This window comes from Bos indicus, chromosome 5 (genome assembly GCF_029378745.1).
Source record: "Bos indicus isolate NIAB-ARS_2022 breed Sahiwal x Tharparkar chromosome 5, NIAB-ARS_B.indTharparkar_mat_pri_1.0, whole genome shotgun sequence".
Classification (NCBI taxonomy): Eukaryota; Metazoa; Chordata; class Mammalia; order Artiodactyla; family Bovidae; genus Bos; species Bos indicus.
The window spans coordinates 111,987,623-112,002,377 of NC_091764.1; the positions used below are offsets into that span (position 1 = coordinate 111,987,623).

Here is a 14,755-nt window from a genome sequence, read left to right on the forward strand (position 1 = left end):
TAGTTCACTTGAAATTGATTTTTATGCATGGTAATTCTTAATTGACTTATTAGTGCCTTGAAGATTATTTTTAATATTTTGTCCAGATTTTCTAGGCTATTCTTAGCAGGATAAGCTTGTTGGTCTGAATTATCTAGTTTAGCATTCCCAGAAGCAGAAATCTCTTTTTAAAGTTTCAGTTTCACTTTGGCTTCAAAATGACCTATCCTCTTCTGTAAAGGGGCCTTAATAAATATGTTTACTAAAAAATAGCATAAAAAAGACTGAAAAACTATATAGATTCATGATTGCTTTTATTATATAATTTTTTTATTTAAAAGACTAAAAAAGAAGTTTCTGTTTCATCTGTGCTTCTCTCAGCTATAAAACAACTGTTAGGCAACTTAAAGCTTGCTGCATGAAAAGAACAACTGTACTTATTGCAGGATAATTTTAGAATGTTTCATTTCCATTTAGAATTTTGCCATAGCTATACACTATCCAACGTTGATTGATCAAACAGTTTAATGATGGTGATGGCCACCCCCTTTCTCCCATCTATCCATATATTTAAGCCTCTTTTTTGGCCAGAGATGGACTGTATGCAAACCACATCCAGCATGCTTTTAGTTTGTGCCACAAAATATGAAGAAAATGTTTTCAGTTTGTGGCAACTAGATCCATGACATATGATGCTCCGGGAACTGTTTTTACAGTCGCAAGATGCACGAGAACGGAATAGCAAACTCCCATGGTTATTGGCAAGGAAAAACTGGCTACGTGGCTGATGTTAAATGTGTTTCTTTAAGACAGCCAGATCAAGAAATGTCTGAAGAATCTGAGACTGTGGCAGAGAGATGATTTTGCAGTTAGTAAACACAGCCTTGGGAAGCCCCGGCAAGGCAGTTTCTTGTGAGCCATTTACAGCTTCTGGGAGGAGAGCGCAGTGGAGGTGCCAGCGAGCAAGGGCTGACGTGGCCTCCGGGGAATGTTACAGGGGCTGCAGAGCCTCCTCTGTGGGCACAGAGCACCACGGGGTTAGAGGAGGCTTCTGGTCCCCACTTTGCCTGGCCATTTCGGTCTCTCAGTCTCACGATGAAGGTGAGCCTGGTTGTAGCCAAGAGTTTACAGGGAAGCATTGCGTACTTAGAAATTATGGCTCTCCAGCCACATATTTCCTTCCTGCCCAGCCCTTGCATATAGCATTTTCTTTCTCTTTTAAAATTAACGATTCCCCAAAGTGTGGTCCACGGATCCCCCGCACTCCCCCAGGTCTAGATCCTTCCAGGGGGTCCATGAAATCACAACTCTTTAATAACATTAAGATGTTATATGCCTTTTAAACTCATTCCTGAGTGTACAGTGGAGTTTTCCAGAGGCTACATGGCATGCAATACTGCAAAAGATTGAATGCAAAAGCAGATATTAGGATATAGCTGTTGTCTGATACTTGCAAAATATCAAAGATACTTAGAAAAGTGTAAAAAAGTGGCACTGTTCTCTAAACTTTTAGCCTTTAAAATATTTTTAATTTAAAAATGTTAACGTGTAATCATTTATTACTTATATATTTAAATATTTATGAGTGAATATTTTAAATTTTTCATAGTTTTCATTTTTAATGTGTTTGTTGTGGTTTAGTTGTTAAGTCGTATCCAACTCTTTTGTGACTCCACAGATCATAGCCTGCCAGGCTCCTCTCTCCATGGGATTTCCCAGGCAAGAATACTGGAGTGAGTTGCCATATCCTTCTCTAGGGGATCCTTCCTGACTCGGGGATTGAACCCATGTCTCCTGCATTGGCAGGCGGATTCTTTACCACTGAGGCACCTGTAAATATTGTTAACTACAACCCACATAAACAAAAGCTTTTGCAGATCCTTAATAATTTTTAGGGACGTAAAGAGACCCTGCAATGAAAAAGTTTTACAATCACTGCTTTAGATCCCATCAGTTCCAGCCGGGATCTTGGTTTCTCCCTGAAGGCTGCACAGGTTGTCCAGCCCACCATTTTTTCTGCATCCTCGAAACTTCTGTGCCGCACAGCTTACTGCTTAGTTTTTGTGGAACTGCTTGGTGTGCTAATTTTCTTCTCCTTATCAATAATGTAAGACCTTTAAGGATAGGGAAAGTGTTTGTTGCTTAGTCATGTCCGACTCTTTGCAACCCCGTGGACTGTAGCCCACCAGGCTCCTCTGTCTGTTGGATTCTCCAGGCAAGAATACTGGAGTGGGTTGCCATTCCCTTCTCCAGGGATCTTCCTGACCTAGAGACTGAACCTGGGTCTTCGGCATTGCAGGCAGGTTCTTTACCATCTCAGCCACCAGGGAAGCTCTAAGGATAGGGATCATATCTTAAATGAGATGTCCATGATGTATATTGCTGAACACAGCATAAATAGTTTCATATTATTATCTTCAATATCAATATTAAATTTTCCCTTATTGTTTGAGTGGAGAACCAATATGCATTTGAAATTTTGTAGACAACCTTCATAGAAATACCTATTTGATTTTTTTTAACTACATAAATTGAATACACAACATGGAAAAAGAATACTTTTTGATTACAGATCATCAATATATTGAATGCAAAAGCTGAGCATCTTAGTCTGTTTAATTATTTTCCTTTTCTTTAATATTTCTTTATTTGCCTGCACGAGTCTTATTTGAAGCATGATAAATCTTCCATCTTTGTTGTGACATATGGGCTCTTTAGTTGTGGCAGGTTGAGCTCTTATTTATGGCATGTGGGATCTAGTTCCCTGACCAGGGATTGAACCCTGGCCCCCTGTGTTGGGAGCACGGAGTCTTAGCCACTGGACCACCAGGGAAGCCCCCTGCTACCGCTACTGCTGCTAAGTCACTTCAGTCGTATCCGACTCTGTGCGACCCCAAAGACGGCAGCCCACCAGGCTCCCCCATCCCTGGGATTCTCCAGGCAAGAATACTGGAGTGGGTTGCCATATCCTTCTCCAATGCATGAAAGTGAAAAGTGAAAGTGAAGTTGCTCAGTCGTGTCTGACTCTTCGCGACTGCATGGACTGCAGCCCACCAGGCTCCTCCATCCATGGGATTTTCCAGGCAAGAGTACTGGAGTGGGGTACCATTGCCTTCTCCAGGGAAGCCCCCTAATCTCTTTAATTCTTTGTGGCCAATGATTGCAGTTAAACCTAGTCAGAGGCCCTTGTTCTGAAACCAGCGAGCATAGTGCTAGGTGTTTCGTAAGCCTCAGGAAAGCTGGTTGAGTTGAATCTGCTGTTCAGTAGCTGCCTCTGCTGTTCTTATAGCTGGCAGTCATTATTCCCCACCGTCCCGCCCCCACCTTCATGTGACTGGCAGTTTGTGTAGGTCTTAGAGGGTAGCTTTACTTTCTGAAGCCCTTTGTGTTAAAGAATTGACAAGTTGTCCTGGACTAAGCCAGAGGGCATTAGTTCCATTTGACCAAACTGGATTAGTAGTTGAAGGTGAGGCATGTGCCTTTTTCTTCATCGCTGCTTCAGCTTATTTATTAGGCAACTCTTCCCTGACTTAAAAGTTACAAGAATAAATTTAACATCTTTATGCCAGGGTCCTGTTCTCAGTCCCAGAGTTTCTTCACAGCTTCTCCGTGGCAATCTGTGGGTTCATGCGGGTAGCACAGTGCCCTGAGAGCCTAGCATGACTTCAACATGGTATTTCTAGAACAGACATGAAACCTGGCAGGTGGCTCATTCACTGAGTGAATGATTGGAATCAGTACTGTGGCCCTGGATGTACTCTTATAAGCGATGAACAGCATCCTTATTTCAGTAAACAAAGAATATTATATTGAGTTGACTTTATAGTTCCCCCCTCCAAATGCATGTTTTTGTTTCAGGAGAATTTATTGGAATATCCTTTGCACTGGCACTGTTTTACGTGATGGTGATACAGTGATAAAAAGACTTAGCCCTTCCTGTCTTCAGAAAACTTACAACCTTGTAGTCTATACAGCATAAACAAGCCTAGTGGAAATATATACCGAGTATAGTTGCTAACCCAGAGGAAGGACCCATCCAGAGCACCTGGAGCAAAAGAGAAGAATCAAGACAAACTTGATAGGAAAGGTTTCCCTTTTCTTGCATCATCAAAATTGAAATTTGCCCTGTGAGAGAAGGAGTCCAGTTGACACAACATGTACAAAATCACAGACACGTGAAACCCTGTGGTGCTTAAGAGAAACTGAAAGCAGAGTGGTTTTGTGAGATGAAGGTGAGAGCTGAATGGATCCTGGGCCTTGTATACCACGCGGTGGAATTGGATTTCATCTTGAAGATGGATGAAAGGCATTGCAAAGGCCCTGTGGTTTTGCCCTTTATAACGGTAATTCTAATGGCAGTGGGGGTGGGGTGGGTCTTAAGGGTAAGAAAACCAGTTTAAAAAACAAGTGGATAAATCAGTGGAGATTATGCCAGAACTAAGGCAGAGATGATAGGAATAGGGAAGAAAGTACCTGTTGAAATATTGGAGGATTAGAGCTGACAGCAGAGAAAGCAATGGCACCCCACTCCAGTACTCTTGCCTGGAAAATCCCATGGATGGAGGAGCCTGGTAGGCTGCAGTCCATGGGGTCGCAAAGAGTTGGAGACGACTGAGCGACTTCACTTTCACTTTTCACTTTCATGCATTGGAGAAGGAAATGGCAACCCACTCCAGTGTTCTTGCCTGGAGAATCCCAGGGACGGGGGAGCCTGGTGGGCTGCCGTCTATGAGGTCGGTCACACAAGAGTCAGACACGACTGAAGCGACTTAGCAGCAGCAGCAGAGCTGACAGTTTGGTGAGAGGAAAATGGAGGTGATGGTTCCAGATTTTTGAGTGGGATGCTAGTATTCCCAAGACAGGCAGATTATTTTAAGGGGAGTGTTATTTTGTTTCATTATATTGTGTTTTAGGGACCTGCGGAACATGAGGTAGAGAAGTCTATTGACATTAGGAAGTTATACAGATGGCTTTGAAGGTTGTAAGAAAGGTCAGCCCTAGAGAGAGATCTGGGAGTCATTGAGATAATGTTGTTCAGTCACTCAGTTGTGTCCGACTCTTTGCCACCCCATGGACTGTAGCCTGCCAGACTCCTTTGTCCATGGGATTCTCCAAGCAAGAATATTGGAGTGGGTTGCCATGCCCTTCACCAGGGGATCTTCCCGACCCAGGGATTGAACCTGGGTCTGCTGCATTGCAGGCAGATTCTCTACTGTCTGAGCCACCAGGGAAACCCCTTCTGTGGGATAAAGGGACTAAATATGTTCCATGTCAGTTTGAGCATCAGAACTATGCTCAAATCCTTAAAACCAGGAGTTGAGTTGAATTTCTTCACCATGACCTTTGTTCCCCAGTCCTCCATGCGCAGAAGCAGCTGCTTCTCACCCAGCAACCCCCTGCCCATCATGGGAATCTGAAAACCAACAGTATTGACAAGGGCCTTGGACTGGCTGCAAGCCTAGGGCGACAGGGAGATCCAGACTCAGCCAAGGACCAGGAACTAAAGCAAAGTGCCCCTGGCCTAGTGATGAGATCTCACGTCCTTAACATCAGGATGGAAAGGGGCTTCCAAATGACACATATTTCAGATCCTTCTAATTTTTAGAAGCCAAAGAAAGGTTACAGCGAATAATTCAATGATAGCCATTGTATTTGACAACTGGGAGTGATAGGGAGAGAAACCAAATGTTGATGATGATTAAGTCCATGAGAGATTAGGACACTGAGACCACAAATAAAACTTCTTTTTAAAGAGCTTTGGACTTGCCTGGTGGTCCAGTGGCTAAGACTGGGCTCCCAATGCAGGGATCCTAGGTTCGATCCCTGGTCAGAAAACTAGATCCCACATGTCATGACTAAAGATCTTACATGCCACAACTAAGACCTGGTGCAGCCAAATAAATAAATATATATACATATTTAAGGGATATTCCCTAATGGCTCAGACAGGACATAATCCGCCTACAATGCAGGAGACCCAGGTTCGATCCCTCGGTAGGGAAGATCCCCTGGAAATAGAGCTTGACTAGAGGGGAGGAAGGGCACACCATCTGCAGGAGATTTTAGGATTAAAGGGGGTGATTTTAGGAATGGGCAGACTTGAACATTTTTACAGAATTTCCAAAGTGTTGAACTGAAGTAGACGTGACCTAAAACTGCAAGTAGCATTTCCAGATCTTGGAACAATGGTAACCCTTGGGTATTGGTAGCTAAATAAACCCATCTTCCTGTAGTAGTACTACCTTTATCTGCACCCCTTAGGCTCTGACTTTATTATTGGTGTTACTTAATTCAACAGGTTCCTTTTTGCCCTCTTGGGCTGTGTGCCCCGCATATAGAGCTGGATTCGTAGTCCCCTCCTGTCTGCCCCTAGTCTCCTGGTCTGTGCTCGCCTCCCAGGAAAACCTCCCTGGCCTCATTGCTGGTGTTTTGCTCCACCCCCATGTCTGCTGTTCTTCCAGACATCTTGCTTGAAGTTAGGCCAGTCGCCAACAATGTAGACAGTCTGGGTTTTCCGTGTTATTTATGACTCAGAAGTTTACAGTGTATTCTTAATAATCTGCATCTGGAGAATTATGCTGATTATCAAACATAGCAGTAGTGGTGAGTCCTGGGAGGACCAGGGCAGGGAGGGAGGGCAGTGGTCAAGGACTTTATCTATATTGCTTGAAGTTTTTGAAATGAGAATTAAAATTATATTTAGAAGAATCATGCTGAACAATCAAGTCTCAAAATTAAAATTCCATCATATCAGAGACATTATTAGTAAATATAGTTTATTGGATATGTACTTCTTTTCATATTCTTTGTAAAGGATTCAGTTCTAATTCCACCTGGTGAGTTTAGTTCTGTACTTGGCTGTGGAGAAACTCTTTAAGCCTACTTGAAGTTTTGTAGGGCCTGGATATTGATGTAGTCCAAGATCCACTGAACCTTCCCACCCCACTGTGTGAATTTCAAGACCAATTTGGTTACTCTGTGAGAGACTAGAGAAAACTAGAGCAGTTCAAGTAGCTTACTGCCATGGCTACGCATGATCAGATGGAAGGATTATAGGGCAGCTCTGAACATTTCAGATGGTGTTTGCGAGGAATTTGCCATTACTCATACCTTAGAAGGAAAACAGTGCTGTAGATAACTTCAATTAGATAATTTTCAGTGTTGATTTTAGAATTAAATTTTCTGTGTACCTTGAATAGGAGTGCATCTGATACGGAGGTTCACGGCCCTGCAGAGAAAGTAATGAAGCTGTTCTGTAAAAACTGGTTTCCAGAGTACTTGGAAAACTGCCCAGTTTCCCCCGCTGGCAACTCCTCTGCTTTAACTCCTTTTCCGTCACTGACCGCCAGCAAGTGTCTGGGACCAACTGCCAAACAGGCAAAGGACCGATCTGGCCACGGTGTCTTAAGCTTGTCTGTTAGCAAGATTTGTAATAATGGGCCCCTGTATGAAATTGGTACAGAATTTAGTGTTTACCCTGAGAAGGATGTTTAAGCCTGGGCAGAAACTAATCACAATAGAGAACCAAAAATTAAGTCTTTTACCTTGCTAGTCTGTGGTTGAGAAAAAGTTCAAGAATCCCATCTTTCTCTGAGGTGCTGAGCATCACACATAACCACAGAGTTTACATCCTTGTGAGGGCCAGGCTCATCTTGGAAGCTGTGCCTGGCTTCTTCAGCCTTCCCCGGTGCCATTTAATGGGGACGCTTCCACACTGCAGTACTGTTATTGGGGTCACATCAACATTCAGTTCAGTCTGTGTTTATTGAGCTCCATCTGATACCAAGTTCAAAGGTAATGTAAGACGTAGGTAGTCCTTGTTGTCAAGGAGTTCTGTTGCATGAATAAAACAGATCCATGGATATTACCGATATTGTATGGTCTCAGAAGAGGAACACTTCAGCCAAGAAGGGTACAGAAAACTGTGAGGAGCTAACGCCTGAGGCACATCTTAAAAGAGGAGTAGAAGGGAGTGAGGCAGCGGGCTCCCAGGGATGCAAGTGCACGTCATGAGCAAGGCTGCCCTGTGCCAACCATGCGACCAGGATGTGATATGATGACAGGACTGGAGGGATTTTGAATTTTACCCTAATGACAATGGGTAGTTACTGACTAGATTTTGCCAGTGATGTACCCAAAGGTCAAATTGGCTTTTTAGAAAGGAAGATTGTTGGGATAACAGTGTGTATAATAGGAGGGTAAAGCTAATAATTAAAATGTTACTGACACTCATCATATAGGACTTCCCAGGTGGCTTAGAGATAAGGAATCTGTTGCAATGCAGGAGATACAGGTTCGATCCCTGGGTCAGGAAGATCCTCTAGAGAAGGAAATGGCAACCCATTCCAGTATCCTTGCCTGGGAAATCCCAAGGACAGAGGAGCCTGGTGGGCTACAGTCTATGAGGTCACAAGAGTCAGACACGACTTAGCAACTAAATAGCAACAATAAATACTCATCATAGTACCATTCCATCTGAGATTTATTTTTTCAAACACTGAAAATAAGCTAAGGTGGAGATGATGGTAGATAAGAGGGCATTAAGATACCTTTGAGATTGAGTAAAACATCACCTCAAATGCTGTGACCTAAGGTAGTTCTGAACCTGTAATTTATAATCTGTAGCCATGGGAAGTGGAATGTGCTTTCTTGGACAGAAATGTTAACTTGATTGTGAAACTAGGTGGCCAACTTCCAAACAGTGACGGGCTTTCTGACAGCAGTGTTGATGCTAATCACAGATACATTTCTGCCGCATTTGTCCCCACGTTGAGCAGAATATCCTTCTGGCATTTGTTTCTGCCGTTGTAAAATGAAAGAACTGGCCTGGGATCTTTAACTATCTAATAATACATGGCTGTCATTTCATGTGTGTGTGTGTATATATATTTCACATATATATAAAGAGAGAAGACATTCCTTCACGAAATAACATTTTCACTGCACTTATTAGCAGCTTGCTGTCATTTGCTTTGATTCTTAAGAGGCCATTCCAGCAATTAATTAGAAATGGCTTGGGGAGGAGTGGGAGTAGGCCCAAGAAAACGAGCTAAGAGGCCTCCACAAGTAGGAAATGATGCTAGCAATGAAAATGAAGAATTATGGGTAGCTCTAAGATACGTATTTTGAAAGCAGGAATGATAGGGTTTGCTGACTGGCTGTAAGAGGACTGGGGTGGGGTGAGAAATCCAGGATGAATCTGAAGTTCTGACCCCAGAACCTGAGTGGAGGATGACACCCTTGATTGAGACAGTGGAGACTGGAGAATGGAGTCTGGGGGCGGGGCGGGGTGGGGGTGGGAGATGAAGAGTGCGGTTTGGGATGCATTAGTTCTAAAGTGATGATGAGACATCCTCATGTCAAATGGAGAAAATAAAGCAGTTTGGTATTTTTCTGGTAGAACAAACAAGGTTAAATAAATAATAAAGGTTTAATATCAGTTGTAATGTTTTTTTCCAGAAAATATTTCAGTTCACATTCTTAATATCCACTCACCTTTATCCAGCATGTGGCTGGTCCCCTGCCCTGTGCTAAAAGTGTTTTTACAAGTATTTCATCTAAACTTTCAGAGAACCCTATGAGGAAGACAGTGTTGTTGCTCCCGGTGTTGAATGAGGAAGCTGAGGCTTGAGCCGTTAGGCCACTGGCCTAAGAGTCAGTAGCTGGTAGACAGAGAAGCCCGGGTTTATACATGACTGCTGCTCACCACGGTGTCTTGCTGTGAGCATGAGGCTCATTGGGATTTTCTTCTCTTTTCAGGGTTTTGGTTTTTGCACTGAATGTAGTCTAGACTCATCCTCACGGGCTTGTGTTGCCCCAGGATACTGTCAAAGGTAAGTTTTAAAAATGAATATCCACCAGGTACGGGCAATGAAATGAGAGTGTCTTCACGTTTAAAAAAAAGAAAAGTACATTCTGATATTAATGCTTCTTTCCAGAGTTCTTACAGAAGGGAACTTAAAGTGGCCATCACTCCTGATCCTTTGAATTTCCACTTCACTAGGTCCCTTTAAAAACACCTGTATTTAGTTTGATACTGACACTTGGTGTCCCATCCTTTTATGGAACTAGATTTGTTATTAGATTTAGCAGTTTCGCAGTGTTACATGCGCATATCCTAGCTCCTCTGCCTCCGGTGCCTCCCCACTCCAGTGTGTCGTCCACACACTGCCTGACTCAGCGTCTAGCCATAGATTTGCTCACATTGCCCCTTTGCCTAAACAGCTCTTACGGCTCCCAGTCACTGCAGATGTCATCCTACAAACCCCTCCAAGACCTAATTCCAAACAACATTTCTGGCTTCTTTTGTAGTATACCCTTATCTGTAAGAGGCTTCTCTGGTGGCTCAGATGGTAAAGAACCCATCTGCCAATGCAGGAGATACAATAGATGCCTGGGTTCAATCCCTGGGTCAGGAAGATCCCCTGGCATAAGAAAATGGCACCCCACTCCAGTATTCTTGCCTGGAAAATTCCATGGGCAGAGGAGCCTGGCATGCTACAGTCCATGGAGCCACAAAGAGTCAGACACGACTGAGTGACTGAGCACCACTGAGTATCTGTAAACCTTACCAGACTGTGTGAAGTTATTTTTCACAACTTTATGCCTTGATGGATTCTTTTTTCTTTGCTTAGATTTTGGAAGAGGGGACAAGAATGCCACTATTTACTTTCCTGCTTATATCTTTCCTCTTGTCCCCTCATCCCAGGCTCTTCTGGCAGAATTTCCTTTTTATCTGTGTTCCAGGGGCACCTGTTGTTGATACAGCAATAAAACAACATTATTTATATTAAGAATTACTTATTTTTTTTGTCTGCTTTGCTGGTCTGTAAACCCTCCGAGACTTCTTGGGAAGGAACTAACTGTTTTTGTAGTGCCTGTTTGCTGCACCTGGACACCTTGCAGGAGTAATACCTCCCCCCGATCAGTTTTGTAGATGAAAATAATGCAGATTATAATGTTAGGTAAGTTGCTCAAGATTACACAGCTAAGAAATGACAAAGAATAATTGTTCCGCTCCTTCAAAGCCAAAGCTCATTCTCCTATACTAGTCAAGCACCATCTGGCATGTGGTGGGGACCCGGTGAACTGCAATTTTAAGTAAAAAAGACTTAGTTGGTTAATTCAGTCATTCTTACAATGGAATTTATTGGATACTTATTAAATGCCAGGTGCACAGTTTTAAGTAATCTGGGCATGCAGAGATTGAAAAACAATGTCTGGTATCAAAGCATTGATAATCTAATAGGTGAGGCATCAGTGTAAGAAAATAAATCCTATGCAGTGTTACAGATCCGCTAATAAGTTTCTCACAAGATCCCTTGCAGACACTGGGAAAGGAGTCATCAGTTCTGCCTAGAGATGGGACAGCAATTACTTTATAAAAGCTGAATGTTGAATGAGGAGCAGGGAAGAGAAAGGCAGAGGGAGTGATATGAACAAAAGCATGGAAACGGGAAACAATCTGGTGTATTTGGGAAGCTGTAAGTAGTTCACTGTTGGAGGAGGAAATGGCAACCCGCTCCAGTATTCTTGCCTGGGAAATCCCACGGACAGAGGAGTCTGGTGGGCTACAGCCATGGGGTCGCAGAGAGTCGGACACGACTGAGCGCGGCGCACAAGTAGTTCACTGTGGCTAGATAGGAGGGACCAAAGAGGCCTCGGCCGATGACACTGGAGAGGCAGGCGAGGTCTGGATCTTGGAGGGCTTTGAGATATGAGCGTGTTGGTCAACTTTTAGAGAAGACCCAGCACAGAGCCTGCAGGACATTCCTCATGTTTGCTCACTAACATCTGCTGAGGCCTGCAATGCACCAGGTAAAGACTATCAGTCACCTACTTTATTCCCCTGTCTTTTCCTCAGAAGGGCAGGAAAACTGACTTAGACCCTGAGGCACAGGTATGAGCCATGTCTTCAATAAGAATGGCATCGAGGCTTTCTCAAAAACTCGTTGAAAAACATTAAAAAGAGTAAAAAGTCACCCGCCCAACACAATGAAGGCTAATTAAATAAAGGACATCAACCTGACATTTAATGAGAAACCTCTCAATTGCCCTTCTCCCTTTGAATTGCCTATATAAACTTAGCAAAAAGAATTTAAACATAGAACTTCACTGGTTTGATGGTGCTTGTGCTGTTTGAAATTCAGCTGCCTTGTAGCTTATCCATAGCAAATAACTGTTGCCCTCACTAGGTATCTACAAGGCCTGTAGGAAGAATGTCTCTTTTCCCTAAAGCCTAATCATTGCCTCAGCTATGCCTGCTTAGGAAAAGCTGTGCCTGCATAATTCAAGGTCAGGCAGCAGCCTTCTGTACTCTGGAGCCACCCAAGCCTGCTAATGCCCTCTTCCCTTTGCTGAGGCCAGCACAGCTGGCATTTGCTTGCTAGGCCAGAGTGGCCATTGTATGCTGGGGCCACTTGCACAGCTGACATTAGGTGAGCTTTCAGGACCCCACCATCACTGCCACTGCCAACTGTGCCTTGTTGCTTCACTGAGGTCAGCAAAGCCCCCGAGCCTTGCTCAATCTTCTGTGCCCAGTGCCTACAACCTTGTCTCTATAGAAACAGCCACATACCTGAAGACAGAGTTGCACTAAGGTTAAAATGCAGGGTGGCCTATGCTTTATAAACTTCAGTTTGGCCTCAATAGTTAAAAGCTAGTATATAACTGTAAAAACTCATGTGGCCTAATGTAAACCTCTATAAGATCAAAGTGCTATGCCCCCTCACAAAAGAACCAAGGCCCAAAGTCCTGGCCCTAACAAAAGCCTCAGAAATTTGACATGTATCTTTCTCCTCAAATTTTCCTTGGTGTCTATTAATCAAGACACTGGTCTCAGGCATCAGATTTAAGTCTTTGAGAGACCTAATAAATAGTATTTTTTCTCTTGACTGAGTTCTCTACCAATTGAGAAATTTATTTCTCAAAGAGGAGGGGATTTGGGAGACCAAAAAACCATCTTTACACTAATAAAGCTGTGTTGGAGAGCTTCCCTGGTGGCCCAGTGGTTAAGAATCCGCCTTTTAATGCAAGGGACACTGATTCAATCTCTGGAGCAGGAAGATCCCATATGCCACAGAGCAAGACTCTCTAAGCCTGAGAGTCACAACTGCTGAGCCCACTGGCCCCAAAGACTGAAGCCCAAGCACCCTAGAGCCTACATTTTGCAGCAAAAGGAGCCACTGCAATGAGAAGCCTGTGCACCTCAATGGCTGTGAAGACCCAGCACAGCCATAAATAAATAATTTTTTTAAAAAAAGCTGTATTGGAGAATGCAGCTTACATCTACGGGAGGAAACAGAGTCTTAACAGTGAAGCTCAGAATTCAACAGTCTTACCTGTCACAGGTAGCCATGAGGGACCTGTGTTAATGGGTCTGAGAGCTGAGCACAGTGAGTGCTCCTGAGGGACAGGCAGCTTCAAAAGGGAGGAGACAGGAGGGGCCGAGCTCACATAGCTTGTTTCTCCTTCTCAACTCTCCATTCATATAAGATCCTGTCCCTCCACTAGGGTGGAGTGTGTGGATGGAGAGGAGCCAAGCGGGAAACCTCAGGAGAGGGAAGCTCGTTCAAATGGAAATGGCACAGAGATAATGGAGATGCCTTTCCTGGTCTGCTGTGGCTATAATGTATCATCTATGAAATACAATCTCTGTTCCAGTAAAGTAGAATGGGAACTTAAAAGACATTTGTGAAGCAGTTTGTATACCACATCTTTCTAGTTATGTTACCGAGTTTTTCCAGGGCTGTCAGTTTAGTCTTCATAGAAAGGGTAATTCTGCTTTGGCACAACTGTCACAAATAGGTGTGAGGTACAAAACCACCTAGAGAACGCCTGTTTCACTTTCTGCGTGTTTTGCAGAGGGAATGGATGGTGTTGGTTTGTGTGGAGTGAGTGAGTGGGGTGGGGGTGGTCAAGGGACTTCCAGTGTACCAATTTCACATTTTACGTTATATATATATATAAACACTGGTTCCCAACAGACGTTATTAGACGAGCACAGTGGGTGTTTTTATGTCCTTTCCCACCCACCAGGTGAAGAAACAGATTCTCAGAAATACCTTTTGGTCTCAGACCTTGTGAATGGTTATTGAGAAGCCTGTGCCAGAACCAGATTGGCACATCTCCTATCTGCTGTATTCGTAAAGATTTCTCTCATGCCAGAAAGGTACACTGTCAAGCATCATTTTAGCTTTCCTATTTTGTAGCTTTGAGCCCTTTGAAGAATTTGAAAAAAATATTCATACCTGTATTACAATGGAGATTTGTTTGTGTCAGTTTGAGTACTTCAGTCACTCAGTCGTGTCCAACTCTTTGCAAACCCCATGGACTGCAGCACGCCAGGCTTCCCTGTCCATCACCAACTCCCAGACTTGCTCAAACTCATGTCCATTAAGTCGGTGATGCCATCCAACCATCTCATCCTCTGTTGTCCCCTTCTTCTCCTGCCTTCAGTCTTTCCCAGCATCAGGGTCTTTTCCAATAAGTCAGTTCTTCGCATCAAGTGGCCAAAGTATTGGAGCTTCAGCTTTAGCATCAGTCCTTCCAGTGAATATTCAGGGTTGATTTCCTTTAGAATTGACTGGTTTGATTTCTGGCAGTCCAAGGGACTGTCAAGAGTCTTCTCCAAAAGCATCAGTTCTTCAGCACTCAGCTGTCTTTATGGTTCCTATTCCTTAATAATTACATATTTAATGAATTAATTTGAAGGTTGCATAAACTTTTAGTAGTTTCTTTTGGGTTCATTTTAATTCATAAAATTTTAATATACTTT

General features: G+C 43.4%; 1 protein-coding gene across 6 annotated transcripts in view; it reads left to right on the forward strand.

The window, feature by feature from the left end:
• The window catches only part of TNRC6B (trinucleotide repeat containing adaptor 6B), a 262,610-nt gene that overhangs the window by 59,100 nt on the left and 188,755 nt on the right, over positions 1 to 14,755 (forward strand). For all 6 annotated transcript variants that reach the window (XM_019961842.2, XM_019961844.2, XM_070790452.1 and 3 more), the window contains exon 2: positions 9,739 to 9,812. The gene's annotated coding sequence lies outside the window, so the exon portion shown is untranslated. The remainder of the gene's footprint in view (positions 1 to 9,738; positions 9,813 to 14,755) is intronic.